The sequence below is a fragment of the Dama dama genome, chromosome 1 (genome assembly GCF_033118175.1).
Source record: "Dama dama isolate Ldn47 chromosome 1, ASM3311817v1, whole genome shotgun sequence".
Classification (NCBI taxonomy): domain Eukaryota; kingdom Metazoa; phylum Chordata; class Mammalia; order Artiodactyla; family Cervidae; genus Dama; species Dama dama.
The window spans coordinates 54,727,476-54,741,894 of record NC_083681.1 but is presented as its reverse complement, the minus strand read 5'-3'; the positions used below and the strand labels follow the sequence as shown (position 1 = coordinate 54,741,894).

Sequence of the window (14,419 nt, the reverse complement as noted above, 5' to 3'; positions counted from 1 at the left end):
GATCCTTCACCCCTCGTGGGGGAGGGGGGTGCAGAAACTGGGACAGCAGAGAGAACGCATCCTGAATTCCAGAGGAACGGCTTGTTGTAAAAAACTCCTTTATTTGTGTTCTTGTCCTCATTCACTCAGTTTGAGTATGGGCAGAGGTGGATAGCCTGAGTTAGGGCCTCTCTTAATGTACCCAACACAAGTACAAGAGGAATCTGTGGGTTCCACGTGCAAATAGGAAGAAACACCTTGGGGTGATTGTCCCTGGCAGCCACTCTTGATGGTTGCCAGTCATCAGACATTGGCTGTCGCAGTGTCATAGACGCTGTCTGTGACAGTGGGAATTGCCCCCCGACCCCCACTTTGCACTTCCTGCCCTATGGAGCTAAAGCTTCCTTAGAAATGGCAGCTCAGATGATGCTGTGATGTATTGGTGCAGTGCTTCCTTTTCAGAACTCGTGTCTAAAATGTTACTTAATCTTAACCCTCCAAAAATCACTCAAAGCCTAAAATTCTACACTCCAAAACCCTTTCTTTTTTCTGTGTTGATTTTTAAATTTATTTTAAAGATGATATTGCATCTGAATAGCATGGCTTTTGCCCAAAAGTCAAGAAATCTAGCCCTCACCCATGTGTAAGTGTGTTTTAGGAGTATCCACAGAGAATCTGAACTCTGCCATGTGTTGGAAGAGAAACACATTTTAAGAACATTTATATTCCAAAAGTTATTTTGTGTGTGAACACTGTGTTATTTTTTGTTTTTTAATGACCAAGTGCTTCTATATTTTTATTTAGTTTTTAACTTACGTGAAGAATGGTTTATGAGTGTGCTGAGCCACCCAAATAAGGGGAATGCCATTGGGGTTGAGGGCGAAGAGGCGTGAAGTGTAAAACCAGGTAAGAGTGTTTGAAATATTGATCCAGGGCTCCTTTTTGAGGCAGCAGATAAGAGTGTATATATATTAAGACCTCCAGAGAAGAAATACATTTATTACATGGAATGTGTGTATTTTATCTAAGGCTATCTGTAAGGCACATAGTGGCTCAAATTCAATCCTTGCAAGCGTAGATCATAGATATGCAGTCATCTTAAGGTCATAATTGCATTGTGGCTGTAAAGAAAGTGGGGAAGAACTGTCCTTAGGCCACTCCTGTGCGTTAGTACTGGACTAACTTTAATTTCAGTCTTCATATGTGTCTTTTTTTTTTTTAAGAACTTATTTTGGCTGTGCTGGGCCTTTGCTGCTGCACGGGCTTTTTTCTAGTTGCAGTGCTTGGGTTTGTCATTGCAGTGGCTTCTCTTGTTGTGGAGCACAGGTTCAGAAGTTGTGGGCACGGGCTTGTTGCTCCACCGCATGTGGGACCTTTCTGGACCAGGGATTGAACCTGTGTGTCTTACATTGGCAGGCAGATTCTTTATCACTGAGCCACCAGGAAAGCCCATTATTTTTTTTTTTTTAAAGCTTCATTTCAAAGGTTTTTAAAGCTCTGTAAGTAACTCTTTCTAAATTTCTCTTGATCTCAATATAAAGTTTAGACCTTGGAACCAATCAGTGTGCTAAAGTAATTACTATCATTTTATTATGGTTACTCCAGTTATGGATTTCCCCCATAAATATATAGTGTTGTTTTGTAATCCAACATAAAACTGCAGTTGTAGTTAATAGTGAGTCTTCTCAGCATGGTGAACACGAGCTTGTAGAGAATCAGTGTGTTTGAGTAGCTTTGCCTAGTTCTTATATCAAGGCAGTTTTTCAGGTGAGAAAACAATCTCCAGGTGTTGTTAAAAGCTGCACAGAAGGTGCTGTCAGAACCCCTGGCTGCAGGTCCTCAGCCCTCCCCACCAGGCCTGCTCATCCAGGGGGAGAATTTCAGACAACAGGCGTGGAAAGTATCTGTATCTCAGCTATATCTACCTTTTATCGAGTGACACAGAGGCTGTAAACCATGTCCATCAAGCCTGGCCATAAAAACGTATGTGTAGACCAGTCGGACTCATGAGGCAAACTCTCCAGGACAGAAGGGCTAAAAGGTTCTTTTATTTAAAAAACAAAAAACCTTTCCTCACCAGTTGGGCATGACTTTCAATGTTCTTCCATCTGATTGAAATTTTTCTATTCAGTGCCTCGGCAGAAAGATACAAAATCAATTTTGGGAAATTCTGAGTGGAGGTCCTTTGACTTCCTGAGAGGTGGGCTGGGAGAGGGAGACAGGTCCCTTGGCTCTACCTGTGCTCCTGAGGAGGAGGGCGTGGGCACCCCTCCTGTCAGCCGTGGGGGTTACAGGTGGGTTGCGTGAACTCTGTTTCAGCCCTGAGGTGGGAGAGGCAGTGTTCACTGGGCAGAGTGGTTTGGAATAGGGCTGTCTGTGAACACGGGGCCTCCTCCCCTCTCTTGTCCTTGGAGGTTGGTCTTCCAACACAGCCCCTTCCAAGGACCAGGGCGTGGATATAGCCAAGAATTAAACCATAAACCAAACCAAAGGTCAAATACTAACTACAGTGAAATCCATAAGACTGCCTTGACATCTTTCTTATCTTTGGTGCCTGGATATTGGCTTGCAGTGAGAGAGCAGACTGGGGCATTGGGAAGCCCAAGTGTGGTGTGCCCAATGTCTGAGGTTGGCAGGTTAATTTTAGAGGCCTTATTTTCTTGCTGTTGAACGACCCCTGGACCTCATCTTTACAAGAGGCAGAAGCCTTGATATATTTTAAACTTGTGGGAAGACCTCTTAGCAAGCTCTTGGCATAAGGCTGTGTTTTTGGCGCTGACAGTAAGTGGAACCAGGAGTGATAGCCTTTTGAAGTTGAAGGTACCTTTGAGAACATCCATTCTGACCACCTCAGTTGGCCTGATCCTTTCTATGCTTATTTGTAAAATGGAAATGAGTATGTGCCTCATAGAATTGTCATGAGAATTACATGAGATAATTTCTGTAAAGCACTTGGAATTGTTCCTGGCACTGAGTAAGCCCTTGGTAACATTCACCACCGTTATGGTTGTTGCTGTTCATGGATGAGAAGGCTGGGATCCAGAGAGGTGAAATACCTTGCCTGAGGTCACACGGCTGCACAGCACCCCACCCCACCCACCAAAAAGAAAGCAGAACTGGAACTGGAGTCCAAGTCCACTACACTTTGCTGGAGGCAGCTGTTTTTCTGACATCCTTGGTCTAGTTGCAACTGAGAGCTCAGATTCATGTGCCCCTAAGAGATCACAGCATGTGGAATAGCTTTGGTTTTGTTATGACTACACAAGTACTCTCAAAGTCACTGCCTTTCTGCTTGATGCCCTGTTTGAGTTAAAAGTTCAGTGAAGCTCCGTGTGTGTGTGTGTGTGTGTGTGCACGTGTGTGCGCACACGTGTGTGTGTGGGGGGGGTGGCCCTTCCTGCATAATTTAGTGGTCTCCTTTGCATTAGTGTATTAGCATGTTTTCACTTTTAACCTTTCACCCTCTGAGCCTGGCATTTAAAATGCTATTAAACTCAATAATGTTTCCTATAAACAACCTTAAAGGGATGGGAAATAATTGGAATGACATTTTTAATAGACTTCTGTTTCTCAGCCCTCTGGGCTGCATGAGCTCAGCCAGTGCTGGCAGAGGGAGCCTGGTCTGAAGTTGGGAGAGCTTGGACATCCTCTGGGGTGCCAGAGGACCATTTAAAGAACAGAGAATGGTTTCTGTGCTGGAAAAGTAGAGGGTTTTGAGTGGGGGACAGTCTTTTTATTTTCTTAATGAATGAGGTGAATCCAAGAGCTGATCACTCCTTCCTCCTTCCAATGGTTTCAAGACACCTTAGGGCCAAATTTCTGGGCACCTTTAGCCAATGAGTCAGACTTTCTGGAATGTGGTTTTGTGCATTCTCTTGCTTTCAATGTGTATTTTTTGGTCCTCCTGTTTCTATTTTATGTCACCATTCTATTTTATGTGCCATAATATATGTCTCCTAAATTTGTTTTTGAAGCACATGTTTTTAGAAAATCCAGTTGGATGTTGTCTTTTCTGCTTATAAATTTGTGAGGCCTTGCTGGGGAGGAGAACTTTCTGTGCCCCAAGTTTAGCTTCTTTGTTAATAAAACGGAAATGGACATTATCTTGCCCAGACATGTTATGTGGGAGCAAGCACGACTGCTTACAAAGAATCATGTATGACTTGGAATGTTTTTTGCTGCTATGATCGGGGCAGGGGGAAGGGATTGAAAAATACTGGAATCTTGAATTTTTTGCCTTAATCAGAGTTCCAGATCCTATTCTCACAGAATCACGTTCAGAAAGTACATGTTAGTCATTCACCTGTGGTGATTAAATATTATAACTGCTTTCAGTATTAGCTCATTAAATAGTATTTGAGAGTCCTACTATGTGCCCAGCACTGGGACAGACCTCGGTGGGTGCGGGGCGGGGGGCGTGCACAGGAGAATAAATGATTGCAGATGAGAAGCTGGAGCTCAGGTGACAGCACCGTGTGGCTCCCCTACTTAATCATGCATGCATTTAACAAGCACAGCTGTGTCTAGGCACTGTTTCAGGTAGTGGATTGAAGATAATCAAGATGAGTGAAGTCCCCACTTTGCTAGAACTCATATTTCAGTGACGGGAGAGTTTAAAAACAAGGAAAGAGAAACCCCATAAAGCTGTCTGCTTACCAAGTGTAAATTTTTGGGTGTGTAAATTGTATCTCAAAAGGGTAAAGAAGGAAAAATCCTCAGCCCTCACTGGCCTTCGGGTTCACCTTAGGACAGTTGACCCTCACTCTTCACTGGTGTATGCAGTGCTGCTGCTTGCTGACCTGTATGGGTGAGCCCAGAAACCAGTCTCCCGGAGATTTTGTGGTCGTTTGTCGGTGTGCACAGGGCAATGAGACATGTGACTCACCTGGTGAGCATGTCCTCCAGCTGAAGGGGAACCAGGTGACACTCTGCCTTCCTGGTCCAGCTCCTGCTGTGACCAAGTAGCCTTTTTGTTGTCTGTTTAGTGCAGTGGCCTTGTATCTTTGTGCTTTTTTGTTGGTGACTTAGCTGCTTACAATGGCCCTCATGAGTGATGCTGGGGTGCTGTCTTGGGATCCCGATCACAGGAAGCCGTGATGGGCCTGGCAGACAATGTGAAGTAGTTTCCTTCAGGCACGAGCCACAGTGCTGTTGCCGAGTTCAGTGTTCATGCTTCCACAGTGTGTGTTACATGCAGCATGTTTCAATAGGAAACATAGACCAAGGTTACATATTGACTGGGTGATGGCAATGTTGTGACTAGAGGCCTGTAGGGACCTAACCCTGTATTCCCTCCCTTCGGAGTGGTGCATTGTTGCTGGGATCATGCTGACTTCCCAGAACAAAAAGACTGGGAGTAACAAGAATTGACTAGATATGCAAGGCCAGGCCAAGGGCATCTGTCCAGCCTGTGTACCTAATGGCTGTCTTCTCTAAAATAATTCCACTTTATGGAATAGCTTTCTCCATCCCCCTACTTTCAGTCAGCATGTGTCCCTAGATCTGAAGTGGGTCTCTTATAGACAGCATATTTATGGGTCTTGTTTTTGTATCCATTCAGCCAATCTATGCCTTTTGGTTGGAGCATTTATTCCATTTATGTTTACGGTAATTATTGATATGTATGTTTTTATAGCCATTTTGTTAATTGGTTTGGATTTGATCTTGTAGGTCTCTTTTTTCTTCCTCTTTTGTTTCCTTGCAATTTGACAACTAACTTTAGTACTTTGTCTGGATTCCTTTTCCTTGTGTGTGTGTGTGTTTATGGTTGGATGGCATTACCATCAACCTCAACGGACATGAACTTGAGCAAACTCTGGGAGATAGTGAAGGACAAGGAAGCCTGGCATGCTGCAGTTAATGGCGTTGCAAAGAGTTGGACATGACTTGGTGACTGAACAGCAACAAAATCTATTGTAGATTTTCACTTTGCAGTTACCATGAGGTTTTGATATAGCAGCATATGTATAAAAAGGACTGCTTTAACTTGCTAGTCTTTTAACTTCAAATCCACTTCCAATATCCTGCATTGGTACTTTCCTCATGTTTGCTGGGTTTTGATATCATATTTCTGTGTGGATGATTTCCTACCTTTATGTTTGCTCTTATTGGTGAGCTTTCTCATCCATAATTTTCCTATATCTAATTTGTGGCCTTTTCTGCCTTGAGAAGTTTCTTTAGCATTTGTTGTAAAACTCATTTGTGTGTGTGTGTGTGCACTTAGTCTCAGTTGTGTCCGACTCTTTGCGACCCCATGGATTGTAGCCCACCAGGCCCCTCTGTCCATGGGGATTCTCCAGACAAGAATACTGGTGTGGGTTGCCATGCCCTCCTCCAGGGGATCTTCCCTGCCCAGGGATCAAACCTGGGTTGTAAGCAGATTCTTTACCATCTGAGTCACCAGGGAAGCCCTTGGTGCTGAATTCTTTTAGCTTTTGCTTGTCTCTAAAGCTTTTTATTTCTCTGTCAAATCTGAGTGAGAGCTTTGCTGGGTAAAGTATTCTTGACTGCAAATTTCTCCCTTTCATCACTTTCAATATATCCTGCCAGCCCCTCCTGGCCTGCAGAGTTTCTGCTGAAAAACTGGCTTATATAACTTATTTATATATAAGGAGGATTCCCTTGTATGTTAAATGTTGCTTTTCCCTTGTTGCTTTCAATATTTTTTCTTTATATTTAATTTTTGTCAATTTGATTACTGTATGTCTTAGGTATTCCCCCTTGGACTTATCCTGCCTGGGTTTCTCTATGCTTTCTGGACTAGAGTGACTCTTTCCTTTCCCATGTTAGGATAGTTTTCAGATGTTATTTCCTCAGATATTTTCTTCGACCCTTTCTCTCTCTCTCCTACTTCCAGGACCCCTATAATGTTCATGTTGTTGTGTTTAATATTGTTTCAGAGGTCTCTGAGACTGTCCTCATTTCTTTTTATTCTTTGTTCCATGGCAGTGATTTCCATCATTCTGTCTTCTGCTCGCTTATCTGTTCTTCTGCCTCATTAATCCTATTGATTCCTTATAGTGTTTTTCATTCCACTTATTGTATTGTTCATCTATTTGTTTGTTCTATCTTCTTGGTCTGTGCCTCCATTCTTTTTTCCAAGATCTTGGCTCGTCTTTACTATCATTATTCTGAATTCTTTTTCAGGTAGATAGGAAGTGGGTCATTCTGAAACTTCTCTCTCTCAAAATAGAAATGTGAAAGACAGATCAAGAGGGCCCTATATTTAAGGGAAAATGATGGGGAACATAATGTGCAGGAGCCTCTGTTTTGAACAAATTTATCTTAAGACACCTGCACCACTTTACTTATTGCCTTCCCCACCTGGCTTCTGCAGGTATTTTGCTGTGACTTAGGACCAGAATCATCTCTCTAGTCTTAAGAGCTCAGATGTGCTAAAACATACTCTTTTTTAAAAAAAATCACAGTAGCTCAATGCTAAGCCATTGCTGGTCTTTTTGAGAGCTTGAGGAAGAATAGGGTTACTGTGTAAAGGGTTGGAGCTCTAGTTTGGGGAATGAGAAGATTTTTATAAGAATTAGTGAGCAACCAGAAATTTAAAAATAAAAAATACCTACTTATTTATAGCTTCCTGGAAAAACACAAAATTCTAAATACCCTAACTCTGTGGCAAGCAGAAGAGGCCAAACCAATCTACTTTCCTGCTCTGATCAAAAGTAGGATGGTAACAGATAACGCAAAAGCTATAGAGATACTTTGTGTGACTCAGAGTACAACCTTTGAGTGTTTGGCTGTGATGCTGCTTGTTATGTTGTAGGAGAAAGAGATCACAGGAGCAGCTTCTTACCTGTTAGGGTGTGGGGTCAGAGAACGGTGCTGTGTTCACCCTGAGACAGCTTTGGTGGCTGGGCTGGGGCATCCGACACTGGGAGACCTGAGAAAAGACCCCTGTGCCTTAGCCCTCTGAATCCTGTTTCTTAATCCACTCTGCCCACCCATGGATGGACAAGAATCAAACAAGATCACACACTGAAGAATTCTGAAGTCATGGAGGCTGCAGAGGTCAGGTTTTAATAGAGTCTAGAGGGAACTTGAGGATCATTCCCCAAGGCCAGTCCACCCGCTGGTCCTTCTCACTCCATCACCCACATCTCTCCAAATTTGTCCTCTCCATCATGCTGCCACTATCTGAGCGCAGGGCATCCCCTGCCCCCTAGTCTGGGCTCCTGTGGGTGCCTCCTAACTGCGTTTCTGGCCCCATTCTCACCTCCTAACCCAGCCATCTGGTAAGAAGAGTGATCTTCATAAATGTTTCTGTGACTAAGCCCTTGCCTTTGGGAACATGTCTTGCCAGGACCTGTTGGGGACACCCATGGCATGGTCTGCCCACCCCTGCTCTCCAGGTCACTCTAGCCCTCAGTCCATCTGGATCATCTCCAGATACCTCCACTTAGACCACTCTGCCCTCACCAGCTCTCTCATCGGCACACCTCAGTTACCCGCCTCCCAGAGGGCCCTGCCCCTCATCATTTCCTGCTCAGTCTCTGTCCATGTCAGCAGCACTGATCACACCTGGACACTGGTGTTTTTTAATTGTGGTAAAATACACATAACATGAAATGTACCACCTTAACCATTCCTGAGTGTACAGTTCAGTAGTGTTAAGTACATTCATGCTGTTGTTCAATCTCCAGAACTCTTCATCTTGCAAAACTGAAACTTTGTATCCATTAAACAGTAACACCCCCTCCCCCTGTCCCCCAGCCCCTGGTAACCACCATTCTTCTTTCTGTCTCTATGAATTTGACTCTTCTAAGGAACCTCCTGTGATGGAATCATACAGTATTTGTCGTTCAGTGATTGGCTTATCTCATTTAACATTATGTCCTCTAGGTTCATCTGTGGGTAGCACGTGACAGTATTTCCTTCCTTTTTTAAGGCCGAATAATGTTCTGTTGGATGCATAGACCACATTTTGTTTTCCCATTCATCTGATGATAGACACTTGGGTTATTTCTACCTTTGGCTGTTGAGAATGGTGCCATGAACGTGGGTGTACAGATATATTCATCAAGATCTTGCTAATACTTTTGAGTACTGTGTTTGCTGCACTGTGCCCATCATTGTGGCATTGTCTAATCCGTGTGTATGTTCTCTGCTGCCTGCCTCTCCCACTAGGCCCTGTGCAGCTGGGAGCAGGCACTGGGCTTACTGCTATCCCCCTGGTGCAGCTGCCAGCATATACTAAGTGCTCACTAAATATTGTTGTCAGAGGGAATAAATAAACTCTAAACGCATCTTCTTGTTCCAACTTTCAGCCTTTTTTTAAAGTAATGAATTGCTTATTTTTACAAACATCACTGATCATTTAAAAAAAAAAAAGTTCAAAAGGAGGTAATAAAAATTGTCCCTAAGTCCCTCCTCCGTGAAATAACCAGTTTTATTTTGGTGTTGGACTCAGACATTTTTCTTTGCATTGATCCAGGCAGAGTGATAGGGTTGTGGATGGGCCAACTTATAATTTTCATTATTATTTACTTATTTTTGACTGCATTGGGTCTTTCTTTCATGTGAGGTTTCTCTAGTTGCAGTGAGCAGGGGCTACTCTTCTTGCGATGCTTGGGCTTCTCTTTGTGATGACTTCTCTTGCTGCAAAGCAGAGGCTGTAGGCACGTGGGCTTCAGTAATTGCAACACTGTAAATTTTTTAAGAATGTCAGCCTCTACCTTTAATCTAGCTCTAGCTCTCAACTACTGTTCCTTGTTCAAGGGAAACAAATACATAAGCAAAATGTTCTATTGCCTCCCTTTGTAGTTTAAACCTGCAGCCTGGTGCTCAGTGAGAGCCTTGCACAGGAACACCTTTGACGCAGGTGCGCATGTCAGGGCCGACTCCTCCTGACTGCTTGGAGCAGAACCTCAGCCATGGATGTTCCTGAAGGACCAGCAGATCCAGGTAGCAGCTGGCTGTGTTAGGTTTGGACTCTGCTGTTCCTGTAGTGCCTTTTGTTGGTTCATTCACCAAGAAGGAAGGCTGTGAAGGAAGGGCAGGAGTGTGCCAGCTTGCTCAGCAAGAGAACTATGAGAGGACAGAGGGATTTACCACCTCCAGGGCAGAGTGGATAGACTCCAGAACAAGAAAGGGAACTGAAGGGCTGAATGTCTCAAAAGTCAGGCTTTCATTGCAAGGTCAGGCTTTATGGAGCAAGAAAAATTTTGTCTGACTAGACAGAGCCTGGGGAACTTTGAGTGTACAGCCATTAAAAAAAAAGTTGCCATGGAGGAGAGAATGCATGAAGGTGGTGATGAAGGGGTGTTTTCCCACCTCTGAAAAAAAGGGAGAGCTACAGGGGTTATTTGGAAGGGGTGCAGCTAGATCCCCAAAGATTGGTGGAGCCTGAGGGGGCCCTTCCTCCCCTGTCCCCACCCCCATTTGGGCTCTAAACAGGAGATAGGTTTGGGCCAGTCCATACAAGGAAACGAACTGCTCATGGTCTTGCAGGTAGATTGAGGGAAGCTTTCATAGGAGCTCCGTGCTCCTCAGGGTGCCAGGCAGCCAACTAGCAGAGAGAAGTCCAGGCCGGAAGCCCTGAGGGCAGCCTCACAGGGTGGTGAGAGAAGGTGGGCCAGTTAGCCTGAATCCCCACGGGAGCCGAGCAGGGCTGAGAGGGTCTGAGGAGAGGGAAGGACAACATAGGTGTGAGGACCCGGAGATTAGAACCCCAGAGGCCAGCAGCCAGCATCCACCCTGACTGTGGGTAGGTCAGAGAGGCTTGTCAGAAGCCCTGGAGCCTTGTGGGTGAAGGATAGGTGAGGGAGGATCTGGGGATTTGAACATTTAACCCAAAGAAGATACGTTTTTTATCCAGAAATGACTGTTCCCTTGAAATGGCAAGATCAAAAGTCTTCTGCCATTAGCTGGAAAGAGCTTGGCTGACAGACTGTTATGAGAAAATAAAATTACATTTCTGTACGTCTGGGCTGCGAACATACATTAAAAACTGCCACCCACAGTAGGATTCCTTGTGCCAGTGGGTTGGTGCACACAAATGCAGGGGCCAGCACTGAAGCTGAGTCCTAAGAGGGCCAGCCAGAGGTGTCAGGATGTACTTAGATTATTTTTTTAAAAAATCATCAACACGACAGTGCAAAATATAATTGAAAGAGGACAAGCCTGGTAGGGGTGGGAGGTGTTGTCTCTGCATCTGGTTTGCCACTGTCCAGCCTCATGGCTTGTTACTCTCTGCTCTGGCTCTACTTACTGGTCAACCTGCAAGCCCTCCACATGTGCCATGCACTTATCAACTTCAAAGCTTTCTTATGCGGTGCTTTCTGGAATGGGCTCTCTGTAGCTTCAAATCTGTTTAAATCTCACTTCCCCAAGGAGACTTGCCTGAGTTCCCAGGCACCGCATGTCAGACTCCCACCATTGGTCACCTGTAGGTTTCTTTCACAGCCCTGCCCCATGATTTGTTCAGCCAGTGCTGACCAATAGGGGGCGCCCAATCAATGCTAAATGAATGAATGCCCCATGGAACTGTGGCCTGCAGCTCAGATGGAATGTAGAGAAAGGACTCACTGGTTCTGGTTTCAAGTCCTAGCTCTTGTCACAATTTAGCTCTAGGAACTTGGCTATGACACTGACATCTCTGGGCCTCAACTGCTTCATCTGTAAAATGGGCATTCAGCACACTGATCTAGCAGACTTTCCCGAGCACTAGTTGTGTCTTTCAACAGGGTGGCCACCCTCTGGGAACTCACAGCCTGCTGAAGGTGGCAAACAGGGAAACAGACACTTGAGAAAATGAAAGGGTGGCTGTGGGAGCATACACAGGTGGTGGGAGGACTCCAAAGTAGGGCGGTCCACTGTTTAGGGGTGGAGACTGGGTAAGATGATGGGAAAGACTTCAGAGAGCAAAGGAGAATGGCTGAACTCTGACTTACAGGAGGAATAGTTGCTTGCTGTTGTGCTGTGAGTTAGGTAAGATACTGTAGGAGCTATGGTCCTGAGGCATTCAGGGGCGTTCTGGGAATGACAAGCATCCACCTGGCTGTAGGACAGGGTGTGAGCTAGAGGCACCAGAGTGAGTCATGGACCCCCAGTTGCCCATCACTCATCACCCATGGACAATCTTGTTTCATTGGTACTCCGACCGGTACTTCACTACATACCTCACCCTGCTGCTGCTGCTAAGTCACTTCAGTCGTGTCCGACTCTGTGCGACCCTATAGACGGCAGCCCACCAGGCTCCGCTGTCCCTGGGATTCTCAAGGCAAGAACACTGGAGTGGGTTGCCATTTCCTTCTCCAATGCATGAAAGTGAAAAGTGAAAGTGAAGTCGTTCAGTCGTATCCGACTCTTTGCAACCCCATGGACTGCAGCCCACCAGGCTCCTCTGTCCATGGGATTTTCCAGGCAAGAGTACTGGAGTGGGTTGCCATTCCTAGTCCTGGACAAGTATCTTTCATCTGTAAATGTTTCAGTATGCATCTCTAAGAGACACAAACTTTTCAAAAAACTGTGCTTTTTTTTTTTTTTTTAACTATTATCAGACCACCCCCCCCAAATCCTTAATATAATCAATGTGTTTATATTTTGATTTCCCCTTAGTTTATTTTCAGGCTGTTTACTTTACAGGAACCAAAGAAGGTCCACAATGAGATTGATATGCCTATTGTGTCTCTTTTTAAAAGGTTTTCCCGTCCTTCTGTTTTTTGTTATTTTTCTTGCAATACTTATTGAGGAAATCTTTGTCCTATAGAGTTTTCCACTGTCTAGATTTTGCTGATTGCATTTTCCAGGTGTTAACATGCTCACTTGTCCTCTGATTTTCCTGTAAGCTAGTAGTTAGATCCAGAGCTGTTCTGACCAATAGTGATATATCATGAGCCACAAATGCAAGTCGCATATGCAATTTAAAATTTGATAGTAGTCACATGTTAAGAAATAAATGAATGAAATTAACTATAATATATTTTACTTAATATACCCAAAATATCACTCCAACATGTAACCAATAAAAAATTCTTAATATAAATTTACATTTTATTTTTGTACTAAGTCTCTGAAATTCGGTATGTTTCTTACTCTTAGCGCATCTCAATTTGAATGAGCCACTTTTCAACTAAATAGCCATAAATGGCCAGTGTCCGCTGTATTTGACACTACAGACAGAGGTTTGATCATACTTAGGCCAAGAATTCTTCATGGGTGTTGTGTCCTTTCATCAGGCAGCATAAAATGTCTAGTTTTCTCTTTTTGTGATACTTATCTTAGATACATTAGATTCATTAGAATTGCAAAGTAGTGATGGTCTAATTCTATTATCCCTCTTGAATCTTATTTCACTTGGAATATTCCTGGTAAGAGAAACTTCCCCTCATCAGTGATTTGATTAACTAGTAAGTATTTGATTTCCGCCCCCCTTTATTTAGCAGTTCCTAGTCGGACACGACTGAAGTGACTTAGCAGCAGAAGATTAGAGGGAGAAGGCAATGGCACCCCCGTCCAGTACTCTTGCCTGGAAAATCCCATGGACAGAGGAGCCTGGTAGGCTGTAGTCCATGGGGTGGCTAAGAGTAGGGCACGACTGAGCGACTTCACTTTCACTTTTCACTTTCATGCATTGGAGAAGGAAATGGCAACCCACTCCAGTGTTTTTGCCTGGAGAATCCCAGGGACAGAGGAGCCTGGTGGGCTGCCATCTATGGGGTCACACAAAGTCGGACACGACTGAAGTGACTTAGCAGCAGCAGCAGCAGAGGGTTAGAGCTGTGTGTAGGGCAGGCAGGTCACTGGGCTTGCAGTATGGAGAATGGGTTGCAGGGCAAGAAGGTTACTGAAGGGAGTCAGGGAGGAGTTGATTACAATCTAGGTGGCAACCCCAGCTGTGACCAACGCCAGCCAGTTATTGTTCAGTCGCTAAGTCGTGTCCTACTCTTTACCACCTCATGGACTACAGCACACCAGGCTTCCCTGTCTATCATTATCTCCCAAGGTTTGCTCAAATTCATGTCCATTGAGTCTGTGATGCTATCTAACCTTCTCATCCTGTGCCACCTGCTTCTCCTGTTGCCCTCAATCTTTCCCAACACCAGAGTCTTTTCCAATGAGTCATCCCTTCGCTTCAGGTGGCCAAAGTATTGGAGCTTCAGCATCAGTCCTTCCAGTGAATATTTAGGGTTAATTTCCTTTAGGATTCACTGATTTCCTTGCTGTCCAAGGAACTCTCAAGAATCTTATCCAGCACCACAATTAGAAAGCATCAACTTTTCGATGCTAAGCCTTCTTTATGGTCCAACTCTTGTATCTGTACGTGACTACTGGAAAAGCCATAGCTTTGACTACAGTACCTTCTCATCCCTAAACCTCAGGAACCTCCTTCAAAAGGCCAATAAGCACCTGTTATCCCCCAGCACTTGCAGGGCACCGTTTCTGCCCCTAATTGGGCCCAGGGCAGAAAAATCAAGGCAACTGGCAG

General features: G+C 44.5%; 1 long non-coding RNA gene across 1 annotated transcript in view; it reads left to right on the top strand.

The window, feature by feature from the left end:
• Positions 1-2,545: 2,545 nt before the first annotated feature.
• LOC133062105 (uncharacterized) overlaps positions 2,546-14,419 on the top strand; it is a 41,900-nt gene continuing 30,026 nt past the window's right edge. Inside the window, exon 1 of the long non-coding RNA XR_009694106.1 lies at positions 2,546-2,760. This is a non-coding gene — a long non-coding RNA (uncharacterized LOC133062105). The remainder of the gene's footprint in view (positions 2,761-14,419) is intronic.